The following is a 25,945-nucleotide window of genomic DNA, read 5'->3' as shown; positions in this document are numbered from 1 at the left end:
AGCGGATGTTGGCAATGATCTCTGGTTCCTCTGCCTTTCCTAAATCCAGCTTGAACATCTGGAAGTTCATGGTTCACGTACTGTTGAAGCCTGGCTTGGAGAATTTTGAGCATTGCTTTACTAGCATGTGAGATGAGTGCAGTTGTGAGGTAGTTTGAGCATTCTTTGGCATTGCCTTTCTTTGGGATTGGAATGAAAACTGACCTTTTCCAGTCCTGTGGCCACTGCTGAGTTTTCCAAATTTGCTGGCATATTGAGTGCAGCACTTTCAAAGCATCATCTGTTAATATTTGAAATGGCTCAACTGGAATTCCATCACCTTCACTAGCTTTGTTCATAGTGATGCTTCCTAAGGCCCACTTCACTTGGCATTCCAGGATGTCTGGCTCTAGGTGAGTGATCACACCATCATGGTTATCTGGGTCATGAAGATCTTTTTTGTATAGTTCTTCTGTGTATTCTTGCCATCTCTTCTTAAAATCTCTGCTTCTGTTAATTATACATAGATAAACATTATAATCAGATATTAAACATGTTTTACATTTTGAAATAATATTTTTCTTTCTTTTTTTTTTTTTTTTGTTTTGACTGTGGCATGCAGCATGTGGGGCTTTATTTCCCTCAACAAAGAAAGAACCCATGCCTGGTGTGCTAGGGTCTCAACCACTACAGCACTGGGGAGGACCTTGAAACAATATTTCTTAAATTAATATCTTCAAGTTTTCATAGTTGTGTCAATGTCTACCTAACTGCATCAGTGAATTATTACTGAGGTGATTTTACCACAGGTCTAAATATGCTATAAGAACATATATTTGCACACTTGACTGCAAAGCAGACAAATAGATTATAAATGAGTCCTGTTTGACTGTCATGGCAGTGAAAACATCTGATTCTAGATCTAACTATTTTGGTGGCTTCAGGAACAAAGTAAGCACAGAAAATCAAGTTTTAGGCTTGATTGAATTTGGAATATAGCACATTTCTTCATGTCTTATGAAAAACAAGGAGTTGACTTCAGACTGAAGAAATTTTCATTGATAGAAGCACCTAAATTCTAAATTGGCTTGAAGACTTGTTTAGACCTGATATGTTGTTATTGTTGTTCAGTCACTAAATCATGACTCTTTTGGGACCCCATGAACTGTAGCCCACCAGGCTCCTCGTCCATGGGATTTTCCAAGGAAGAATACCAGAGTGAGTTGCTGTTTCCTTCTCTAAGGGATCTTCCTGGACCAGGGATTGAACCATGTCTCTTGAATTGGCCGGTGGATTCTTTACTGCTGAGCCACCAGGGAAACCCTGAGACCAGAGAACCAGTCCAGTAAAGTAAAAGCAAAGTAAAGTGGAGTTGCTCAGTTGTGTCCAACTCTTTGTGACCCCATGGACTGTGGCCCACCACACTCCTCTGTCCATGGGATTTTCCAGGCAAGAGTACATGAGTGGGTTGCCATTTCCTTCTCCAGGGGACCTTCCTGACCCAGGGATCAAAGCCGGGTCTCCTGCATGGTAGGCAGATGCTTTACCATCTGAGCCACCAGGGAAACCCCAACCAGTCTAGTAAGTTGTGTAAATAAATGATCTACTGCTGCTGCTGCTAAGTCGCTTCAGTCATGTCCGACTCTGTGCGACCCCATAGACGGCGGCCCACCAGGCTCCCGAGTCCCTGGGATTCTCCAGGCAAGAACACTGGAGTGGGTTGCCATTTCCCTCTCTATTGCATGAAAGTGAAAAGTGAAAGTGAAGTCGTTCAGCTGTGCCCGACTCTTAGTGACCCCATGGACTGCAGCCCACCAGGCTCTTCCGTCCATGGGATTTTCCAGGCAAGAGTACTGGAGTGTGTTGCCATTGCCTTCTCCAAATGATCTACAGGCAGTGAGAAAGCTGCTGTCCAGCTCCCTCTTTCTTGGTCTTAGTGATGAGGTCCCCCCTGCCACTGCTCCGAATGTGATGCAGCATGGTCATGCACTTGCTCTGGGGCAAGGCGCAGTGAGCAGTTTTGTCTGCTCCGTACTGTGCAGACCCGCTGTCACCTGTCACAAGCAAATAAGCAGCTGTTTATTTTATCTTCTGCTGCTTCTTAACATGTTTTTATATACCATATTATTACGCTTAATATTGTGTATAGAAAGTGCTCAATAACTTATTTTTTTTAATTATCAATCTACAAAAGCGTTTTCTTCCTATCCTGAGACTCTTTGAAGGTCCCTGTCACACAGCAGTTATGCACTAAATACTTGGATAAATTCCATTTCTTTACTGGAGTATACTTTATCTGGAGAAAGAAAAAAACAAATCCATTTTTTAAAAAGTACCTTTGAGAAAAGCTTATTAGCCGTCACCTTAGAATATAATAATGTATGTGGTATAAATGAAACAAGTAGGGCAGATAAATTTAGTTTCTTTGGACTTGAGAGTGAAAAGCACATGTACCTTTTTGCATAGCAGGCTGAAAATGCATGGATTTGCTATAATCCAATACGAGAAAAATGCATATATCCTTGTAAAACCAGGACTTTTAAAACTACTTTAAATAAATGTTTACCAGTGAGAATGTAGGATGGATTTGATTCTGTTGAGGATACAATTTATTATTATATTTCAGTTAATGGTGACTTTACTTGTTCCTCATTTGTCACACAGGGAGATATTTTAAATATTCAGTAAATTGATGTGTATGTTAGTCCTTTGGAAGCTGGTTTGATTGATATTGAGTGTTTTGTTGTTATAACAATATAATGCCATTTTCTATGAATATTTGAAAAGGACTGCTATGGTAAATAACCAAATAAAGGTAATCAAGATGAAATATTCTAGTTGTGCTTTAAATCTCATTTACAATTACATAATCTTTATATTTTATAATTCTAACTATAGTAAATACATCCTTGGTTCCAAATACCGTATACCTTGAAAACTATAAATGACTTTAGGGATGGTATAATACTCAATATTGTCCTATTTGTATGATTTGGAAGATAGTCTATTTTTTTTCCTTTTATTTAGTACCTACTGATACTAAACATTTACTGGATACCTAGGACTAGAGATACAAAAACTAGCATTTCTTGGATAAAAATGCCTAACATAGTAGGCAAAATAGACATGTAAATGTTTATGTCAATTTCTGTTAACAGCTGATTAAATATGTTGCATTTATTAACTTTTAGCTAATAGCAAGTGAAGATTTAGAGGTTTAAGTATTATGCCCACTATCACAAAAGGTATTAAACTGGTAGAGCTGGAGGTATATGTACATAAACATATACACCTGCACATAATCATACACCAAAAGATTCTGAAGAAAATATACTCTGTTCTTCTCTAATTGCACTTCTCTGATCATTTTCAGATAGGCTTGCTAATCCCTTATACTAGAAATAGTGGGTACAGAGCAAGTCTTCTCTGACCCATGTTTCAAACTATGGGAATCAATGGGTTCACGTAAGGGGGATATCAGCAGAGAGGTTTTAGGTTAGCAAACCTAGCAGGAAGGAAAACTATTTTCAAATAGGAAATTCTGTTAGAATTCTGATACCTAGCATGATAAACTTTGTGTCCATGGAGAAAATTTACTGCTAAGGTCCACACAGAAAAACATCTATTTCTGCTTTATTGACTATGACAAAGCCTTTGACTGTGTGGATCACAAGAAACTGGGGAAAATTCTGAAAGAGATGGGAATACCAGACCACCTGACCTGCCTCTTGAGAAATTTGTATGCAGGTCAGGAAGCAACAGTTAGAACTGGACATGGAACAACAGACTGGTTCCAAATAGGAAAAGGAGTTCGTCAAGGCTGTATATTGTCCCCCTGCTTATTTAACTTATAAGCAGAGTACCTCATGAGAAACGGTGGGCTGGAAGAAACACAAGCTGGAATCAAGATTGTTGGGAGAAATATCAATAACCTCAGATATGCAGATGATACCACCCTTATGGCAGAAAGTGAAGAAGAACTAAAGAGCCTCTTGATGAAGGTGGAAGAGGAGAGTGAAAAAGTTGGCTTAAAGCTCAACATTCAGAAAATGAAGATCATGGCATCGGATCTCATCACTTCATGGCAAATAGATGGGGAAACAGTGGAAACATTGGCAGAGTTTATTTTGGGGGGCTCCCAGATCACTGCAGATGGTGACTGCAGCCATGAAATTAAAAGACACTTACTCCTTAGAAGGAAAGTTATGACCAACCTAGACAGCATATTAAAAAGCAGAGACATTACTTTGCCAACAAAGGTTGGTCTAGTCAAGGCTATGGTTTTTCCAGTGGTCATGTATCGATGTGAGAGTTGGACTATAAAGAAAGCTGAGTGCAGAAGAATTGATGCTTTTGAACTATAGTGTTGGAGAAGACTCTTGAGAGTCCTTGGACTGCAAGGAGATCCAACCAGTCCATCCTAAAGCAGATCAGTCCTGGGTGTTCATTGGAAGGACTGATGTTGAAGCTGAAACTCCAATACTTTGGCCATTTGATGTGAAAAGCTGACTCGTTTGAAAAGACCCTGACACTGGGAGGGATTGGGGGCAGGAGGAGAAGGGGGTGAGATGGTTGGATGGCATCACCGACTCAATGAACATGGGTTTGGGTGAACTCCGTGAGTTGGTGATAGACAGGCAGGCCTGGCTTGCTGCGGTTCATGGGGTCACAAAGAGTCGGTCTCGACTGAGTGACTGAACTGAACCGAAGGTCCACATGGTCAAGCCAGTATATCCAAATCTAGTTGTAGGAAATGCAATCACGGAAAGGCAATGTGAAGTAAAGATATAAGAAAAATGCAGACACATCAGTGCCCAAAAGCAAAGGTTCACTTGTTTAGAGACATACACTATATCACCTGTTGTTACAGAATGGAGTATTTATTTGAAGGGGGTATTTGTGGACAAAGAAATTTAGAATTCTTCACAGCTACTTTTTAGCCCACTTTTTCATAAGGAACCTTAAATTAACCATTCCCAATATGCAGAATCTTTAAAGAAGTAGCAGATTAAAGAAAGTTAAAATTAAAAAAGAGGAGGGAAAAAGAGGATGAGGAAAATATATATACTCTGTGCTTCTCATCTAACCCCACTTCTCAGATCATTTTCAGATAGGCTTGTTAATCTCTCATACTAGAAATAGTGGGCACAAAACAAGCCTTTTTTGATGCATTTTTGATAACTAACCCATCATCTGAGGAGAGGGAAGTCCCAACATCAAAGTATAAGAGCAGGGGCAAGGCTCAACGGGTCATTTATTATTTTTTACTTCCTCAAATGGTTATTTAGCTCCTGCTATTGCCAGACAATTTGCTAGACCCCGGAGACATGAGAGTAAATGGGAAAGTCCTGATGAAAGAAACAGGACTCCATCTCATCTTATTTTTGTAGCCTTAGAGATACCATTCTTACTGCCATTTTTATTTGAATGAAAATACCCTGCAATTGCAAAGCAGATTACTTTAAGGAGTAATTGCTATTTGCAACAAGGTGAGTCTGAACTTTCTAAATGCATTATATTATCAAGAAATGCAAAAATAAATCAAGTTTTGAGGCTAATATTTGATCTGTCATTCATTACACTATTTCACATTTGTGTCTACCTCAATATATTCCTCATTTTTCCATCTACTCCTCTTTAGAATATTTTTATTTACTTGTTTTTAGGCTGCGCTGAGTCTTCGTTGCTGTGCGGGCTTTTGTCTAGTTGCAGTGAGCAAGGGCTACTCTCTAGCAGTGGCGCTCAGGCTTCTCTTGTTGTGGAGCCCTGATTCTAGGGTGAGCAGGCTTCAGCAGTTGTGACATGTGGCCTCAGTCATTGTGGCTCCTGGACTCTTGAGCACAGGCTCAGTAGTTTTGGCACGTGGACTTACTTGACCTATGGCATGTGGGAGCTTCCTGGATCAGGGATCAAACCCACATCTCTTGAATTGACAGGTGGCTGTTTCTACCAGTGTGCCTCCAGGGAAGCTCATCTACTAATTTTTGAGAAGTGAATGTTATAAATTTAGCCTGATATTAACAATGATGAGACTTTTATCTTTTTTAAAATTTTGCATTTCTTTATGTGATTTTTCTCCTGGATCAAAGTGTCCATTGACTGGGGGATGGGATGTCTTATAAAAGAAAAAAGTAGTTTTCAAATAAAGTGGTATTCACTTCCAATATTATCTATCTTAGCAACTTAATATGTGCTTGTCATTGAATAATTTTTTAAAATTACCCTTAATCTCCATGTCTATAAATTAGTGAATAAGGATACCCAACTCACAGGAATAAGGGTATAAAAAGTTGGCATTATTTAAGTTCTTTTATGTTGATTAAAGGGAACTGATCCAGAATAAACGTCTAAATCCCGAGGCAACAGTTATGAAATATTTGAAATGGTTGAACACTTCAGGAATTTTGTGCTTTAGGGGTAATCTTAAAATTCAGATTAGCTAATTGTTGCCCAAATATGGATAGTCATAAAGAAATAAGATCTATTATGGAAAATAATTTGGTAAGAGTGGAAAAACTAAAAACTGTGAATAGAGATTTGAGTTCTAGTTCTATATCTGGAAGCCTTTGCATACCGCTTTTCCCCTCTAAAAAGGCTGTCTCGTCCATAAACAGTAAAGTTGGGTTAATTCTCTGAGGAGGGACCTCTCGACCTAAGAGTCTGTCACGGGCTCTCTCATGTTGAGTCCCGTCTCCTTTAGCCATTCTTCTTCAAGTATAAACTTGAATAAATTCCTGAATTTAGTATAGTCTTACTTATTTTAAAAATGCTTTCTTCAGTTTCATCTTTCAATAGAAAGTTGTAATGTAGTTTACCTGTTGTTGATAATAAGGAATAGTTGTAGAGATACTGGGTTCTGGATTTTATTCTTTAGAAGGCATACACAAAATCCTGTCTGAATGGTTGGCTTAGATTTCTTGGATTATATGAATTAAATTAGGTAGAGATCTTAAGGAAGTGAAAGTCATATTGTAAGCAATCAATATTAACTATCATTACTGTTAGTAGTATTAGACTGAGTGCTAATTTATAATGTTTTTACAAAATTTAAACTGATATTTGCTATGCATTTTAATTACATATTTAAGGCATTTTAATTACAGAAAATTAAAAAATAGGAATAAATAAAACATCAAGAATAAAAAAAAACATTATCTGTTAATATATTCTTACTCTCAGGGATAAAATCTATTAATATTTAGCTATATACAATTCTATATTTTCCTATATACATATACTCATATTCCTATAGAGACATGCATATAAACCATTTTGAAACATAAATAAGCTTTATAATAAATAGTCCTTGTCACAAATACTTTTGACAGTTTTTGGCTGCATATTTTTTTGAGAAGGTGTATCATAATTTATTTACTAGAATTATATCATTAGACTGTTAGATTGCTTCTAATTTTTCAGTTTGATTAACAATGCTATAATAATGCTATAATGAACATCCTTTTGTGTGTATATGGTCTGTGTGTGTATGTACATATACATGTACATATGCATCTACTCACATATATGTAGATATGTATATATATGTACTTATGTATATATATGTAGATGTGTGTGTGTGTGTGTGTGTGTGTGTGTGTAGCTACTTCCTACAGGTAAAAACTCAGAATTACAAAGTCAAACGGAAGTCCTCCTAGTGCAGTAAGTCTTTTGTAATGAAATAATTTGAATGCTCACTCATTACAACCAAAATGGCAGAATTTCCTCCTTGTCATCATCAATTTTTCTTTCCAACTCAGATGAGATAGTGTACACATCTCAGTTCTAATGGAATTTGTATACCAAAGGAAAAAATCAGATACTTGAAAGATACGCAGAATAATATACAGGTTAAATGAGCAATTTCAGAAGATAGGTTTTTGAAGTTAGGAGCATCAGTCACAGGTACATAATGATAGAATAAATTTGAATAAACCTAAATTTAAATAAAAAGGGGAACCATTTAAAATCACCAATGAAGGCACAATCCATTAGCTTTAGAGAGTATTTACTAAGTCCCTACAAAGAAGGAAAATAACCAAAACCTTAACTTTTACAACACTTGGAATGAGATATAAATCTCAAGGATGTTGTTTTATGAACTGAATTGTGCAACTTCCATTGAAGCCCTAACCCCCCAAATCTGACTATATTTGGAGATAAAGAAAGTAATTAATGTTAAATGAGGTCATAAGGGCGTGGTTCTATTCTGAGAGGAAGGCTGCTGCTGCTGCTGCTGCTGCTGCTGCTGCTGCTGCTGCTGAGTGGCTTCAGTCGTGTCCGACTCTGTGCGACCCTATAGGCAGCAGCCCACCAGGCTCCGCCGTCCCTGGGATTCTCCAGGCATGAACCCTGGAGTGGATTGCCATTTCCTTCTCCAGTGCATGAAAGTGAAAAGAGAAAGTGAAGTCACTCAGTCGTCTCCGACTCTTAGCGACCCCATGGACTTCAGCCCTCCATCCATGGGATTCTTCAGGCAAGAGTACTGGAGTGGGATGCCATTGCCTTTTCCCCTGAGAGGGCTAGTACCCTTATAAGAAGAGGAAGAGATACCAGAGATGTCTTTCTCTCTCTAGGCATGCACAGAGGAAAGGTCATATGAGAACACAGAAAGAAAATAACCCTCTGAAAGCCAGGAAGAGAGCATTCATCGGAAATCAAATCTGTGTAGGCATCTTGATCTAAGTCTTCTAGCTCCCAGAACTATGAGAAAACGCATTTCTGTGGTTTAAGCCACCCAGTCTATACTGTTATTATGGTAGGCTGGGCTGAATAATATACCACATGAAGTCTGTATGTAAGCTCATTTATAAAGCTTACAAAAATCCCTGTTGATTTTACTTAAATCTGTAAATGGGCTATAAGTTTAATAAATAAGAGTTCAGTTCAGTTCAGTTCAGTCGCTCAGTCATGTCCAACTCTTTGCGACCCCATGAATCGCAGCACGCCAGGCCTCCCTGTCCATCACCAACTCCCGGAGTTCACTCAGACTCACGTCCATGGAGTCAGTGATGCCATACAGCCATCTCATCCTCTGTCGTCCCCTTCTCTTCCTGCCCCCAATCCCTCCCAGCATCAGAGTCTTTTCCAATAAGTCAACTCTTCACATGAGGTGGCCAAAGTACTGGAGTTTCAGCTTTAGCATCAGTCCTTCCAAAGAAATCCCAGGGCTGATCTCCTTCAGAATGGACTGGTTGGATCTCCTTGCAGTCCAAGGGACTCTCAAGAGTCTTCTCCAACACCACAGTTCAACAGCATCAGTTCTTCGGTGCTCAGCCTTCTTCACAGTCCAACTCTCACATCCATACATGACCACAGGAAAAACCATAGCTCTGACCAGACGAACCTTTGTTGGCAAAGTAATGTCTCTGCTTTTGAATATGCTATCTAGGTTGGTCATAACTTTCCTTCCAAGGAGTAAGCGTATGCAGATTAAAAAAACCACGTAGCCACTGTTTTTGTTCACAGGAAGATACGACTTCCTGTAGTTGGATATCGCTACATAAGTGACTCTGTGGTGGACACTGTATCCTCCAGTACCACTCAGATTCCCCATCCCTGAGACACACCTTTTCCCAGTTGCTGATGCTGATGTCAGGCCATAGCCTTTTTAAAGACTTCAGCTATCAGCTCCTTCAGAGATTGCCTTGGCTGCAGAGAGCTGCCACACCCAAGGTCAAGCCCTTTCCTGGCATGACCCACACTGAATAACTAATCAGTCCAGGAGTATAAGGTCCTGGACCTTGATCCACCTTGGGACAATGCAGAGGGGCTATTGGGCTACAGTCCATACAGTTGCAAAGAGCTGAATATGACTGAGCACTGAGTGCATTCTAGCTCCAGAACTCTCTGTGTGGGTGCAGAGAGTTACTTGACTTCTCCCTGTGCCCAACAAATTCTACTTCCCACCATCCCTTCCACAGGTGTTGCTCCCAAGGGCACATCTCAGTAAACACCCTGCATGCTAAATTCCATTTCAGAATTTGCTTCCCTGGGAACCTAACCTGCTGTAGAGAGTGGGTAGAAAAGGTTACAATAATATTTGTAGGTGTTACAATTGCATCACTGCCTGATTGCTTTTGCTCAAAACAGTCCCCAGAGGGAACCCAGGTCCCCTATGCCAAGCCATTTGGCTCACAAAATTACAGATCTAACAGTTGTAGCATAGGACTATATAAGGCTAATTTTTCCCATTCTATTTATGCAATGTGTATAAGAATTTAATAATAAGTACCTCTTAAAACAGCAGTTTCATCACTAGCATCATTATAGGTCATTCTGTTGAAAATATACTGGAGGAGGGCATGGCAAGCCACTCCAGTATTCTTGCCTGGAGAATCCCCACGGACAGAAGAGTCTGGAGGGCTACAGTCCATGAGGTTGCAAAGTGTCGGACATGACTGAGCAACTCAGCATATTGAAAATATAGACTAGGAACAATGCTAGATATATGGATAATCAAATTATACTTAGAGATCCAATAAAGTAAAATTCCAATTGCTGTTGAGACTTTTTTCAAGTAACTATAATATTCACAAAGTATATCTTCCCACTCACTTATAGAATTCTTGGTACCACTTTTGCTTTGAACCATTTATTGTGTATTGGGATATAGCCGATTAGCAATGTTGCAATAGTTTCACATGAACAGTGAAGGGATTCAGTAATACATATACCTGTGTCCATTCTTCCCCCAAACTCTCCTCTCATCCAGGCTGCCACATAACATTGAGCAGAGTTCCCTGTGCTATACAGAAGGTCTTTATTGGTTATCCATTTTCAATACAGCAGTGGATATGTACACTCTCAAGACCACTTTCATTTCTCATTGCTCTCTTTTTGCTCCTCCAGTGTCAGCCCCTCCACCCACCGCCTAAACCAAAAGACAAGTTCTTTCCATCTTGGCCATGTCTTCAAATTCATGATCTGACACTTTCTTCCTATGTGACCTTGATAAAGTCATTACTTTCTCTGAGGCTTTCTTTTCTTTTGTGTAAAACAGGAGGAAATTAACTACCGTAGCTGTGGTGTACATTAAGTGAGATTAATGTACGAAAAATGCAGACCATGGTACCTAGTATATGCCAGGTACATAGTATTGGGTTTTTTTTTTTTTTTTTTTCCCCTCAGTTTCTTCCTATAAGAAATGTTGAGCTCTCAGATAGAAAAGACTCTAGAAGCCACTGAAAGTAAGTGGTGCATGCACTGAGGTAGGGGGCAATCTTTCCCTATTTTGTAATTAAACTTCTATTATTGGACACTTAACTGTTTGGTGTACAGTTGAGGACAAGATAAAGCCTCTTGATTCAAGGAGTTTATCAAAGAGTGAAGGAGTTACAGATAAGAAAATAGCAGTGCGGGAGAAAGCAGAGTGTTGACTACATATGTATAGAAAGAATGAGATGGGACCATCTTTCTTTTCTTCTATCTTTGTTTCTTAAAAACAACATTCAGAGGGAGAGCTAGGTTGCTGCTTTTGGATTAACATAAAGGCACTGTAGACTATAGGCATGAGAAGCTTGCTTCCTCAGAATAAGGAATACAAAGGCTCAGCCAAGGAGAATTGCAAAATATCTCTAATTAACCACCAAGCACATTCCTTAGCTAAAACACCTGGCCTTTCTAAGCCTGACACCTGTCTTTTTAGTACTGCTAATAATGGATAAATGATTTTAAAAGAAAATATGGTTCTAAGTGGTGGTTTTGATGAAATAGAGGCTTTTGTAAATTGAGGGGAAAGAAAGTATATCTTTATGAACTGTTACCTCAAAGTGAAAATGTTAATTGCTCAGTTGTGTCCGACTCTTTGTGACCCTATGGACTGTAGCCTGCCAGGCCCCTTTGTCCATGAGATTTCCCAGGCAAGAATACTGGAGTGGGTAAGCCATTCCCTTCTGCAGGAGATCTTCCCAACCCAGGGATCAAACCCAGATGCTGCATTGCAGGCAGATTCTTTACTGTCTGAAACACCAGGGAAGCAAACTTAAGCACTACTGGTGTGCCAAGTAGTACACACATTATAAGAAGATGAAATAGAGTTGTAAAGGAAAGAAAGGGGAAAGAAAGGGTAAGGTATTAAATATGCAGCCTGTTACCTGAACTCCTCACCCTACCCCCATACAAAGGGCTCTGTATTTTCAAGTGAGTATCGTTAAATCAACACAGTTTTATGGAAACCTTTTGACTTTGAAATAGATGAAAATGTCATTTCCTTGCCTTATTCTCTTTTGGTCCTATGAAAAGCAATATGATTATACAGCATGGCGTACACTATCATTTCGATAGGGAAGAGATTAGTCCTGGTTTATGAGAGAATACTCTTCATACTGTTTGTGGGGTCACAAAGAGTCAGACACGACTGAGCTGAACTGATGATAGCGTAACACTCTTTGGGATTCGATACAGCATGAAGGTAATAAAAATGAGGGTTATTTTGCTTTAATTTATCACCAGGAATAAAAGAGAAAAGATACCAAACCAAAATGGAGAAGGAAGGGTGGATAGAGGGCATATTGTCAGAAGACTGAAAGCGGAACAGATGGTGTAAGAGGTGAGACAGAATCGAATAAAGGAAGGGAAGGAGGAAAGAAAAGGCGAGGTGTTGAACACGTGTTTAGAACTTAATGTTTCTTCTCCTATTAGCTCATTGCAATCGTAGGATATGCAAAGACCCTGAAGCTCAGAAAATTTTGTTGCTTGCCCAAACTGACCTCGCTAGTAAAGTTATGGGATTGAGCCCAAATCAGGCACAATCCACGGACTAAGCTTATTATTGTTACACGTCCCAGATTTCTGAACAACCACTGCTGCTGCTGTTGCTAAGTCACATCAGTCGTGTCCGACTCTGTGCAACCCCATAGAGCCCACCAGGCTCCTCTATCCCTGGGATTCTCCAGGCAAGAATACTGCAGTGGGTTGCCATTTCCTTCTCCATGAACAACCACTACTTGCCTGTTAAGGAAATTGGTAACAGCCCTTCTAGAGATTATCCTGAAGCAAATCCATCATATGCTGTGGCTTGAGTGTCTGTGACTTCAGTGTTTTCTCTAACATCTCCACCACGGAGGGAAGTGTGATGGTCAAAGAGGGGAAAATACTTGATAAACCCAGTTGGATGCATTAATTCAAGTCAAAGTTGATCTTTACTAGACACAATATTTTCCTCTTTTCCCAGATTTCAATGTAAGAAGACTACTAGACACAAAATCTTCCTCTTTTCCCAGATTTCAAGGTAAGAAGACTTCTATATACTATTCTCTTGGGTCAAAAAGTGTAGAATACACTATTTTTTCCTCAGTTGCCTAAACAAGAGGCCATCCTTCCTGCTCCCACACTTTTGCTCCTGCTGTTTCCTATGCCTGAAATATTTCTTCCTTCTGCATACTCCCCTCTGCCAGCACACACACCCTTGTGGATCCCAGCTGCTCTTTTAGGTCAACATTCTTTCATCACATCAGAAGGAAAGACGAGTTCAGATCTGTTCTTTCCATTCTAGCTCTCTAAGTACTAGGTAGCACTTTTGTTTTTTAAATCACATTGACCAGAGTTGTAAATTCTGCATAATTCATGTGGATTTTTAAGTTTATGCCTGCTTCTCACAAACCCCACAAGAACAGAGGCTGTGTATTTGTGTTATTTTGATTCTCAGGAATGTAGCTTAACCAGAAGCTCAAGTGAATGAATAGTAGTTTCAATACTTTTTTTTTTTTCTGCCTTTCCTAGTGAACACACTACCATGGGAAAGCTACATTTTTTTTTCTCTTTCTCTTAGTATCTGAATAACCTTGTTATATATTGAAAATACCATGAGTTTCTGCATACTCTCATCCTGAATCCTAGTTCTGACACTCAATGTTAGACTTTGTGTAATTAATTTACTTCAAAGACTCTGATTATTCTTCTATTAAAGTGGATATAAATTCATATCTTATGATTGTTCCGACTCTTAATGACATATTGATACATCATACGCCATGAGTAACTGTGCATTTCTTAATTCTACACCATGTTTTTTTTTTTTTCTTACAAATAAGGTTGATGGATATGTAAGTTTTTGAGTTATTGGTGCAGTTTCTTCCCCCGGAGCATTAACTGGCTTCTAAAGGTTCAATTTGACATAAGTTCATTAAGATCAACATTTTACCTCCTCCTGGAAACCATTCTTAGCTAAAATGTATTGCTAGTTTAATAACTGTCCATAATCTCTTTTGATCCTACCATATGCTATTTTTAATTCTATTTTTCTTTTTTTTTAATTTTAATACAATCCTAATTGTTTAGAATATATGTATTTGCCTTCTTTCATTCAAATAACCAGGGACCTTGCTAGGTTTTGTGGGATAATACAAGAATGATAATTGGAAAAAAGCGTACCATTCATCTTGCAGTCTGTTGGCATAGGCAGAGGTTGAAATAACATAGTAGCAGGGTCATATTAATAAGTGATTCTAGAGATATTTTGTATAGTATGGTTACTATCTATCAGAGACTATATAAACACCAATGACAGATATCTTGAAGGAAAAAAAAATATACATACAAAGCCATGATAATATGAAAGAGGATGGTGGGTGTTAGAATGACTGCAGTATCTAAGGGGTGATAGGCTTATGCAAGAGATGAGAATGTTGAGACTAATTAGATGGAAAGCTGAGCTAGATCGTAGAGATTTTGCCAGTCGTTCTATTGAGTTGGCCAAAGGTTCTTTTGGATTTTTCCATAACATAGTGAAAAGTGAAAGTTTTAGTCATTCAGTCATGTCCAATTCCTTGCGACCCTATGGACTGTAGCCCACCAGGTTCCTCTGTCTATGGTATTTCACAGGCAAGAATACTGGAGTGGTCTGCCATTCCCTTCTCCAGGGGATACTCCCAACCTCAGAATCAAACCCTGGTCTCCTGCAACTGCAGGCAGATTCTTTAAGATCTGAGCCACCATAGAAGCCCATAACATAACATAGCATCTTATGAAAAACACCTGAATGAATCTTTTGCCCAAGCTAATATAAAGTTTGTTTTCTAAAAGGAATATGATACCAAAAGTCTTTCGGCAGGAAAACAACTGATCTCATGCCTGTTTAAAAAGGCAAAATTTGTCTCATTTAAAAATATTGTCTTTTTCTTAAAATCATGTCTTACATTAAGGCAAATGCCACATTTTCTCCTTTTATGCATTTCCCTAAGCATTTACAAATAAATAGGTACAGAATGGTCCTCAACACATCATATATGTTGTATAGTATGCAAACTAATATTTAAATTCCTAATAAGACTTATAAGCTATTGCAAATAACAAAACAAGATACTAATTGTGTTAAGTGTTTATAAGTAGAGCTTTACAGACTTGAAGAGCTTTTATATAGATTGTGTGCTTTGCTCCCATGATCTTCCTCCTCACGGGATGGGAAAGGAGGAAGCCAAATATTGAATACGTGCTTTGAAATCCTAATAGGGCTTTTAGACGTGGCCAACCTTGTAAATGCCTTTAAAATTGGGATTATATGGAAACCAGAGGCCTCCAGGGTATCCTCGAGTCTTGTTCTGTCCCGTCATATTTTTATTCTTCCATATCCACAAGATCTTGTCAATAAGATGAATGCTGATGTACCAGCATCTTGAGCTAAAGACAGAGCTCAAACATCCAAATTGATGCATTTTTTATCAGACCAGACAGTAGCTATAAAATCAAATCGTCTGAAAAGTGTTTTTTGCTGGTTCTGTTAGACAGTCCTTCAGTGATTTTATCATTCTATTTTAAAGAAACTGAAGAAATGAAAGAGGGATTTGGAGACAAGATGCTCCTGTCATGGACTGTACATCTTAAAATTAGAGAAAGAAAATGTGAAATTTATCATAGTGAAGAGTAAAGTTTTAGAACTCAGAATGTAAAATTCTGCACCCTTTCCCTTCCTATCTTTCCCTCCCTTCCTCTCTCTCTCCCCCTCACTTTCTCTGTCTTGCTCTTTTTTTTTTTTTTACACTGTCTCACTTCATTACATTATATTCATTACATCAGTTGATGTAGGGACTCTTCATATTTCCCACAAAAGCAATTATTAAGCACTTATTTTGTGACAGTCATTGTAATAAACACTAGGGAAAAAAAGAAATAAGACTGTAAGTTATGGAGAGAGTATAAATTTCCTTTGTACCCAAAGAAACTAGCAATACTTAAGTTTCATGAAATAAAAACAGTAAGAACTTTAAAAATGGTAGTAATAAAATTAATAATTGAGTGTTTGATATATGTCATGGTTTTCAAATTTGATCACCAAAGCAACAGCATCAGCATTAGAATTAGCCGAGCTACAATGAGGTATCACCTCACACTGGTCAAAATGGCCATCATCAAAAGGTCTGCAAATAATAAATGCTGGAAGGGGTGTGCAGAAAATGGAATCAGCCTACACTGTTGGTGGGAATGTAGGTTGGTACAGTCACCATGGAGAACAGTATGGAAGGTCCTTAAAAAACTAAAAATAGCATACTAGGGTGCATATACCCACTCTGGGGTATAAATCTGAGAAAACTCCAATTCAGAAAGATATATGCACTCTAGTATTCATAACAGCATTATAATAGCCAAGACGTGGAAGCAATGCAAATGTCCATTGAAAGATGGATGGATAAAGAAGATATGGTACATATATGCAATGGAGTAATATGGGCCTAGAGGTAATCATACTAAATGAAGTAAATGAGACATAGAAAGACAAATATCATATGATATCATTTATATGTGAAATCAAAAAAAGTATACAAATGAACTTATGGATAAAACAGAGATTGACTCACAGACATAGAAAACAAACATGGTTAGCAAAAGGGAAAGTGGGAGGAGTAATTAATTAGGAGTTGGGATTAACAGATACACATCTCTGCTGCTGCTGCTGCTAGGTCGCTTCAGTCGTGTCCGACTCTGTGTGACCCCATAGATGGTGGCCCACCAGGCTCCCCCATCCCTGGGATTCTCCAGGCAAGAACACTGGAGTGGGTTGCCATTTCCTTCTCTAATGCATGAAAGTGAAAAGTGACAGTGAAGTCGCTCAGTCGTGTCTGACTCTTAGCGACACCATGGCCTGCAGCCTACCAGGCTCCTCCGTCCATGGGATTTTTCCAGGCAAGAATACTGGAGTGGGGTGCCATTGCCTTCTCCAACAGATGCACACTACTATATATAAAATAGACAACCAACAATGACAGGAATTATACTTAATATTTTATAATAACCTATAATGGAAAAGGAGCAGGAAAGGAATAAGTATGTAACTGAATCAATTTTCTGTGTACCGGAAACTAACACAGCATTGTAAAGCAAGTATACTTCAATAAAAATTCACAAAGAAATAAAAAAGAAAGAACTCAAGTAGTTTTCTGGTGACACATTTAAGATTTTTTATAGTAGTATCATACCACCTGCAAACAGTAACAATTTGACTTCTTCTTTTTCCAATTTGAATTCTTTTTATTTCTTTTTCTTCTCTGATTGTCATGACTTGGATATTCAAAACTATACTGAATAAAAGTGGTGAGAGTGAATATCCTTGTCTTGTTCCCAGTCTTAGAGGACTTGCTTTCAGCTTTTCATCATTGAGTATGATGCTAGCTATAAGCCTGTCATATATGGCCTTTATTATATTAAGGCACATTCCCTCTCTATTCACTTTGTGAAGAGTTTTATTTTAATCATAAATAGGTGTTGAATTTTGTCAAAATCTTTTTCGTCATCTATTGAGAAAATTATGCCATATATCTGTAATTCTTCAGTTTGTTGATGTAGAGTATCACACTGATTGATTTGTGGATATTGAAAAAATCCTTGATATCCCTGGGATAAATCCCACTTGATGTTAGTGTATGATCCTTTTAATGTGTTGTTGAATTCAGATTGCTAGTATTTTGTTGAGGATTTTTGCATGTATTGTCATCCATATTATTATTTGTTGTTATTGTTCAGTCACTAAGTCGTGTCTGATTCTTTTTGACTCCATGGACTATTGACCTGCAATTTTCTTTCTTTTTTTGTCATATCTTTGTCTGATTTGGGACTTCCCACGTGGCTCAGATGGTAAGTAATCTGTCTGTAATGCAGGAGACCCAGGTTTGATCCCCTATTTGGGAAGATCTGCTGGAGAAGGGTAGGGCTACCCACTCCAGTATTCTTGCCTGGAGAATTCCATTCCATGAACAGAGGAGCCTGGTGGGCTACAGTCCATGGGATCACAAAGATTGAACATGGCTGAGTGACTAACACTTTCACTTTTACTTTTTGTCTGGTTTTGGTATCAGCATGACAGTGGCCTCATAGAATGAGTTTGGGAGTATTTTTTCCTCTTCAAATTTTTGAATAATTTCAGAAGGATAGGTGTTAGCTCTTCTCTAACTGTTTGATAGTATTCACCTGGGAAGCCATCTAGTCCTGGACTTTTGTTCTTTGAGAGTTTTTCAATTACAGTTTCAAACATTAAATGCTGGAGAGGGTATGCAGAAAAGGTAATCCTCCTAACACTCTTGGTGGGAATGTGAACTGGTATGGCCACTAGACTCAATAGACATGAATTTGAGTAAACTTGGGGAGATAGTGAAGGACAGGGAAGCCTGGCGTGCTGCAGTTCATGGGGTCTCAGAGTCAGACATGACTTAGCAATTGAAGAAAAACAATATGATCTAGCAATCCCACTCTTGGGTGTATATCCAGAGAAAACCATGGTTTGAAGGGATACATACACCCCAACATTCATTTCAGTGCTGTTTACAATAGTTAAGACATGGATGCAACATAAATATTCATTGACAGATGAATAAATAAGATGATGAGGTACATATATAAAATGGAACACTGCTCAGTCCTTAAAAAGAATAAAATAATGCTATTTGCAGCAATATGGTTTGAACTGGAGATTATCATACTAAGTGAAGCAAGTCAGACAAAGACAAATGTAAGATATCACTTATGTGCTTATGAGTGGAATAAAAAATTATACAAATGAACTTATTTATAAAACTGAAATGGACTCACAGACTTAGAGAACAAATTTACTATTATTAGGGGGAAGAGTGGTGGAGAGGGATAGATAGGGAGTTTGGGATTGGAATCTACACACTGCTATAATTAAAATAGATAGTCAACAAGGACCTAATGTATAAGCACAGGGAAGGATGCTCAATATTTGGTAACAACCTAAATAGGAAAATAATTTGATAAAGAATAGATACAAGTATATGTATAAATGAATCACTTAACTGTACACCTAAAACTAACACAACATAATTAATCAACTATGCTCCTATAAAAAATGAAAAAAAAAAAAAGAAAGAAAGAAATTAAGCACTCAGGCTTCCCTCGAGACTAACTAATCAGAAATTGTGGGGTGGAGTCCTGGAATTTGTTTTTTAATAAGCCCGCAGGTGATAGAATTGGACACTAAAGTTTGAGAACCATGTCTCTATGTTTAGCAGTTTACATGACTCATCTAATTCTCATAAGCCTTATGAGTCAAATACTCTTCTAGCTTTGCATTAGCTATCTATTGCTGCCTAACTAATCATCCCAAAATGTGGTGATTTAAAACAACAGCAATCGTTGTGTCATTATCGCTCATGATCCTGGGGTTAAGTAACCTCACTCACAGTGTGCTTTTACTCACTCAAGGTCTCTCATATGATTGCGATCAGATGATGGGGCTGGAAAGATCTGAGGGCTCACTTACTTGCTCATAAGTCTGTGGCCTGTGCCAAACAGCTGGGAAGCTGAAAGAGCTGCAGCTCTTGATGCAACTCTGTTTCTCTGTAGTCTCTTCATCCTGGTAGCTTCACGGTAGCTAGGCTTCATTGGAGGACAGTTTTAAAAGCAAAAATCCAAGGGGGGAGAGAGAGAGAGAAAGGAAAGTAGAAGCTGTACCACCTTTTATGAGTGAGCCTGGAAAGTCACATGGCATCATTTCCCCATGCCTACTAGCCAAGTGGTCACGAAGGCCTACCCAGGTTGAAAAGGAAGCACAGTCGCCACCTTGTGATGAGGGAAGTGGCAAGTTTTGAGAACTAGAAATATGGTTACACTAATCTTTGCAGAATATAATCTGATACGATCTCCATTTTTCATCTAAGGAAATGGAGATGGAAGTAGGGTAAATACCTTGCCTAAGACTTAGTGAGTAAATGGTTTTGTTGTTCAGTTGCTAAGTCTGTCTGACTCTTTGCTACCCCATGAACTGCAGGCTTCCTTGTCCTTCACTATCTCCTGGAATTTGCACAAACTAATGTCCACTGAGTCAGTGATGCCATCCAGCTATCTCACCCTCTGCCACCCGCTTCTCCTCCTGCCCTTAATCTTTCCCAGCATCAGGGTCTTTTCCAATGAGACAGCTCTTCCCATCAGGTGGTCAAAATATTGGAGCTTCAGCTTCAGTCCTTCCAATGAATATTCAGGGTTGATTTCCTTTAGGACTGACAGGTTGGATCTCCTTGCAGTCCAAGGGACTCTCAAGAATCTTCTTCAGCACCACAGTTAGAAAGCATCATTTCTTTGGTGTTCACCTTCTTTATGGCCCAACTCTCATATCTGTACATGACTACTGGAAAGACCATAGCTTTGACTATATGGACCTTCATTGGCAAAGTGACGTCTCTGCTTTTTAATAAGCTGTCAAGGCTTGTCATAGCTTTTCTTCTAAGGAGCAAGAGCTCTTTAAATTTCATGGCTGCAGTCACCATGCACAGTGAACAGAGATTTAAACTGAGAGTTAGCAATCTTTATCAGCATGTAATAATGATTTACATGATGTTTACTCTCAACTAAGTATCCATGGAATATTTTACATTGATTGCTTCTCTCATCAGCAGCTCAGTGAAATCTATATGATTACTTTTGCTGTTTTGCAGATGGGGCAACTGACTAGGAGTTAGAGAAATAAAATAGCTTTTCCAAATGTTCATGCTTAGTCCTTTGTAGTGCCAGAATTTGAATACAGGTGGTATTTCTCCAAAACATGAATTTAAGCATAGCACTATGTTACTGGTATCTTTATTACTTATGATCATTCATATCATGTGTATACATATATATACATATATATATATTTGTTATGTGTTTTAGCATTTTCTGCAACTTCTGCCTTTCCCCATATATAATATCATAATTGTTTCTTATTCCTATAATTTAAAATAAATTTCCATGCTTTAAAAGCCTACATTTACCCTGATTGAGGGATAATACCACGTCCTCTAAAAGTTGTACTGAAAGATTAATGTGATGGCTTAGTCCAGGAAGAAGGGAAGAAAGTTGGCAAAGACAATAGGGATTAATTGAGGAAACTTGACATACTTCTGCTAAAAAAAAAAAGAGAAGAAATTAATGGAGGATCAAATTGATCCCTGAAAGTATGTAAGTAGTAATCGTGGGGAAGAGTCTAGACTTATGTGTAGCTCTCATGACAAAAAAATATATAAAACTAATGGTTAGATACTTCAGGGAGGCAGATTTTGATGTAGAACAAAGCTCTTTATAGTGAGGACTGCATGGCAATGAAATGGATTCCTACAAGGTACATCTCTACCTGTGGTTGAAAAAAAAGGCTGAAGAGATCAGCTGGCTAGTTGAAAATACCACATAAGAGCTTCCAACATTGGGTAACTTGTCCAAGGAGATGGCATAGAAGATTACTTCTAGTCCGAGGATTCTAATGTTATTGGGCAATTTGTTGAGGAGGTCCCTGCCGCTGGACAGATGTGCAACAATCAGGCCATTGTTTCAGGCTTAGTGAGCATTAGACCCTTGAGACTACAACAAGTCCCACTGGGAGTATGCCAGGTTGACAAGAGAAGAGAAGCTGTAGTGGGCTGGTTGGACATGTCAAGGCTTCCTCTTCTGGAAGTCCAAGCAGCCATCCCAAAACTGTCTTCTTTCCAGATGACAACTTTAGGTCCAAGGAGACAAGATCAGGAGGTATAGGGCTGCTCTGTCTTAAAACCCCATACGCATAACTTCCAGAATGACCACCACATATTCATGCAACACATGTGGTATGCAATACTCAGAGAATCTCAAAGCATGGTGTATTCATCATGTATTTATAGTTTGTTTATAGTTCTTCCCAGTCCGGCTGTAGTTTAATACTCAGGGTTATTTCTTAACATTAGCTGTGTTGCCTGTCAACTTTCTTGTTCTTATCAGCTTTTTCAGGGAAGTTGAGCTAGAGAATTAACTCAAGGTCAGGTTCTCATGAAGCAGGGGTGGTATTTCATTGACACTTTGCCAAGAGTAGTAGTCAGAAATGTAACATAATATTAACCCCATTTTAAAGTGCTGGCTACCATGTCAGGCTCTCTCTAAACAGTGTAAATGCAAGATTGCATTTGATACTCAAAGCATCCCTGTGTCCCAACTATTATTTGTATCCCCATTTTATATATAACAAGTTAAGTCTTGAGAGACTAAGGGATTTTGCAAGGTCATCCAGCTAGTGACAGAGTCTGAATCTGGACCTGAATCTGTCTGCAGAATCTGAGCTCTTAACCACTTGCTTACTGTCCGACTGTGTATTGACCTTCACCTCTGTTGTCAAGAAGTTTGCTAGGAGCTAAGGATAAAGAATTGAAGAAGACACATATGGAGCCCATATACTATGTATAGCAATAACCTGTGCATATTTACAGATTGAAAGTGCCCAAATACTAAATTATATAAGTGTCACCGATGCCAGAGATGTGAGCAATAAACTATTAAATTAGCTTCCTAAATAAGATGACTTGGGGTAAACAGGACCAGCCCACAAACTCTGCATATTCCTTGTGTGTGTGTTAGTCACTCAGTCATGTCCAACTCTTTGCGACCCCGTGGATTGTAGCCTGCCAGGCTCCTCTGTCCAGGGAATTCTCTAGGCAAGAATACTGGAGTGGGTTGCCATTCCCTTCTTTCCTAGATCTGATCAAATAAAAGAGGCAAATGAAAATTTGAGTTACTTCTTTGAGCCATTGTACTGTTTCTCCTGTAATTTTGGAAGATTTTGTGAAATTCTTTATTATTACCTCAGTAGAAAAAGAAACAAGCACACTATTCTGTACTATATTCTTTTGAGGAATGAAAGTTAATTTAATAGTAGTGGTTACTTCAAAATAAATGAGTTGTAGCTATACCTTGATTTAAGAAAAATAATGCAAGATTACATACAATTTCTTTTTATCATGACTTTGACCGGTGTCCCATGGACACACCTGAGTCCTCATTCTCAGTCTTGGCATGGGAAGATGAAGATTTATGGATTCAAAAGTGGCCTCAGAGTAGTGTTGCCAGATAAAATTCAGGGCATTCAGTTAAATTTGAATTTCTGATAAACAGTAAACAAACTTCTAGTATTCCCCCTTCTCAGATGGTGCAATGGTAAAGAATTTGCCTGCCCAATGCAGAAGACATGGGTTCGATCCCTGGGTCAGGAAGATCCCCTGGAGGAGGAAATGACAACCCACTCCAGTATTCTGGAGAAGGGAGTGGCTACTCACTTTAGTATTCTTCCCTGGAAAATTCCATGGACAGAGGAGCCTGGTGGGCTATAGTCCAAAGGGTAGCAGAAGAGTCAGACATGACTGAGTACACACATTCCATTCAGTATATCTCAAATATGAATAAGACATACTTTTATTAAAAAACAGTTTGTTTTTGACTAACATTCAAATTTAGCAGGGTGCCCTGTGTTTTTATTTGCTAAATCTGGGAATTCTACTTCAGGGATCCAGGTGCTTGGCATTGCCAACTTAGTTTTGCAGAGCTGGGATATACTCTGCCCTCTGGGAACTCATTTCTTTTTTTCTCTAGCCAGTAAATGTTTATAGAGGGCCTGCTGTCTGACAGGTCAAAGATGGAAGCACATATTGATATAGTTATAGGTGATTATAATGTAAGGTGGAAAATATTATGAAAGTCAAGAAATGCATCAATTAAAATGATGAGTAACTGCTGTGTAACTCCGGGAACTTTACTCAGTGCTCTGTGGTGACCTAAATGGGAAGGAAATCTAAAAAAGAAGGGATATATGCATATCTAAAATGGATTCATTTTGCTGTACAGCAGAGAATAACACAACATTGTAAATCAGTCATACTCCAATAAAAGTTAATTTTAAAAATAAATAAAATCATTAGTATGTTAAAAAATGACCACGAAATGGTCAATATTTATCAAGTCACATTCTCTCTGCAGATACTCTGTTGAGCACATAGACACATTTTTTCCCTAGATCTTCACACTAACCCTGTGAAGTAGGTGCAGTTTTTCATATATGGAAAAACTGAGATGTGAGACTTGGAGGTGGTAAGTCACTCACACTTCTGCATGTGGACGATACGTGGTGGAGCCAGGGAGGAAGCCTTGGGCTTCTTAATTCCAGAGTCTGAGCTATATACCACACTAACAGGGCACTGGATAAATACAGTTGGCCAAGAAAGACTCACTTATGAAAATGCCTTAAATTAGATTTCATAGAGCAGTTAGTAAGGGACAGGTCAATAAAATGGGTGATGGAAGTGAGGACAGAGTTGAGAAAATGCTCTGCCTGAAAAGTAGTGCACATATGGAGAAAGGCACAAACAGGGACAGAAACACGGGTAGGAAACCAGATGGTGTCATTCACCTTGTCAAGAAATATTTTCTGATTGCTCCATCTTGGGCAAACACTGATAATTTCTACTTACAGAGAACCATAAGTTAGGATCACTTTATTTTAAAGATAAAGATATTGTGCAATCAAATACTTAAAAATTAGTGTTGTCCCAGGGTGAATATAATAGCAAATAAGAATGATAATAACCATGATGATAATGTACAAGTATTTGTTATGACCAGAAATGATTCAAATTACTTTACATGTATTAGTGCATACAGTTTCCTCTGTATTAGGAATACAGAGGAAATGACTGTATTCACAGTAGCTCTCTGAATTAGTTACAAATTTTGCCTAATTTTAAAGGAGAAAAAAATGGAAGGATGGTATGTTAAAATAACTTGCCTGAGAGTGACACTTCTGAAAGAAAATGTTCAAGTTGTAGAATACTCTTCTACATTCCAAATATCCTTATTTGTCAGCTGATTCATGGAAGTCTGATTTTGTACTAGAAAGGCTGGGTATTCAATGCGCAGTGTACAATAATCCTAGCAGCCTAAAATCCAAACACACACAATGAATTTTACATAATGATTTTATTTCAACATGTTTTTCTTTTTTTTTAATTGAGTGCTGACTCAGGGAAAAGCATGCCAGTTGGAAACCGTCTAGAATTCTTTGCCTACGCAGATTTTCATATTCAGAAGGCAACAGGAGACGAGAAACAGCACAGACTGCTGCAAATGAAGTGCTAGGCGTATTTAGATGTTGGGCGGCTGGGAGAATACTCAAAGGAGGCAGGTCGTGATCAATAAATGAGATGTCAATGGGCAAATCCAAAGAGCTTAGTAAATATTTCAGACATACAATTGTCTGATGGTCATATATTGTGTGCAAGGAAACAACAGTGAGGAACTGATATAAGTAAAATGTAAGACTAGGTGACTTCTTCTTTGCACTAAATTATTAATTGTGTTATCACAACACAATGAATGGACATTATTACGCCCATTTTACAGCTAGTGACTGAGGCATAGAAAAGTTATGTGCAGTGACCAAGGACATAGAATTACTAAGTAGAAAACAGTATTATTACTAATGATCACTTCTCTTATCACAAAGACATATCTACTTCTCATTGATTAACTTATTCCTCAAATAGTTAATCAATTTATGTGGAAGCATATGTACGTTGTGGTAAACAAAGCAGCCACAGTTCCTGACATCATGGGGCTGTCAGTCTACAGGTTCTGTCATCTGATCATAATTGTTTGTTTCATTTTTTTATTTTTATAGTTGTGAATATTTTGTTTTATCTAGCTTAGAGCCCATCTGTTCTAGATTCAGGAAAGATGGAGGTATTGGCTTAGACTCTAG

General features: G+C 38.3%; 1 long non-coding RNA gene across 4 annotated transcripts in view; it reads left to right on the top strand.

Annotated features, from left to right (window-relative positions):
• LOC113886252 overlaps positions 1-25,945 on the top strand; it is a 1,111,906-nt gene that overhangs the window by 615,861 nt on the left and 470,100 nt on the right. For all 4 annotated transcript variants that reach the window (XR_003509400.1, XR_003509399.1, XR_003509401.1 and 1 more), the window contains one exon: positions 13,151-13,207. This is a non-coding gene — a long non-coding RNA (uncharacterized LOC113886252). The remainder of the gene's footprint in view (positions 1-13,150; positions 13,208-25,945) is intronic.

This window comes from Bos indicus x Bos taurus, chromosome 29 (assembly GCF_003369695.1).
Source record: "Bos indicus x Bos taurus breed Angus x Brahman F1 hybrid chromosome 29, Bos_hybrid_MaternalHap_v2.0, whole genome shotgun sequence".
In the NCBI taxonomy this organism is placed as follows: Eukaryota; Metazoa; Chordata; class Mammalia; order Artiodactyla; family Bovidae; genus Bos; species Bos indicus x Bos taurus.
Note: the sequence above shows the minus strand (reverse complement) of the source record. Positions and strands in the feature narration are given on the sequence as shown.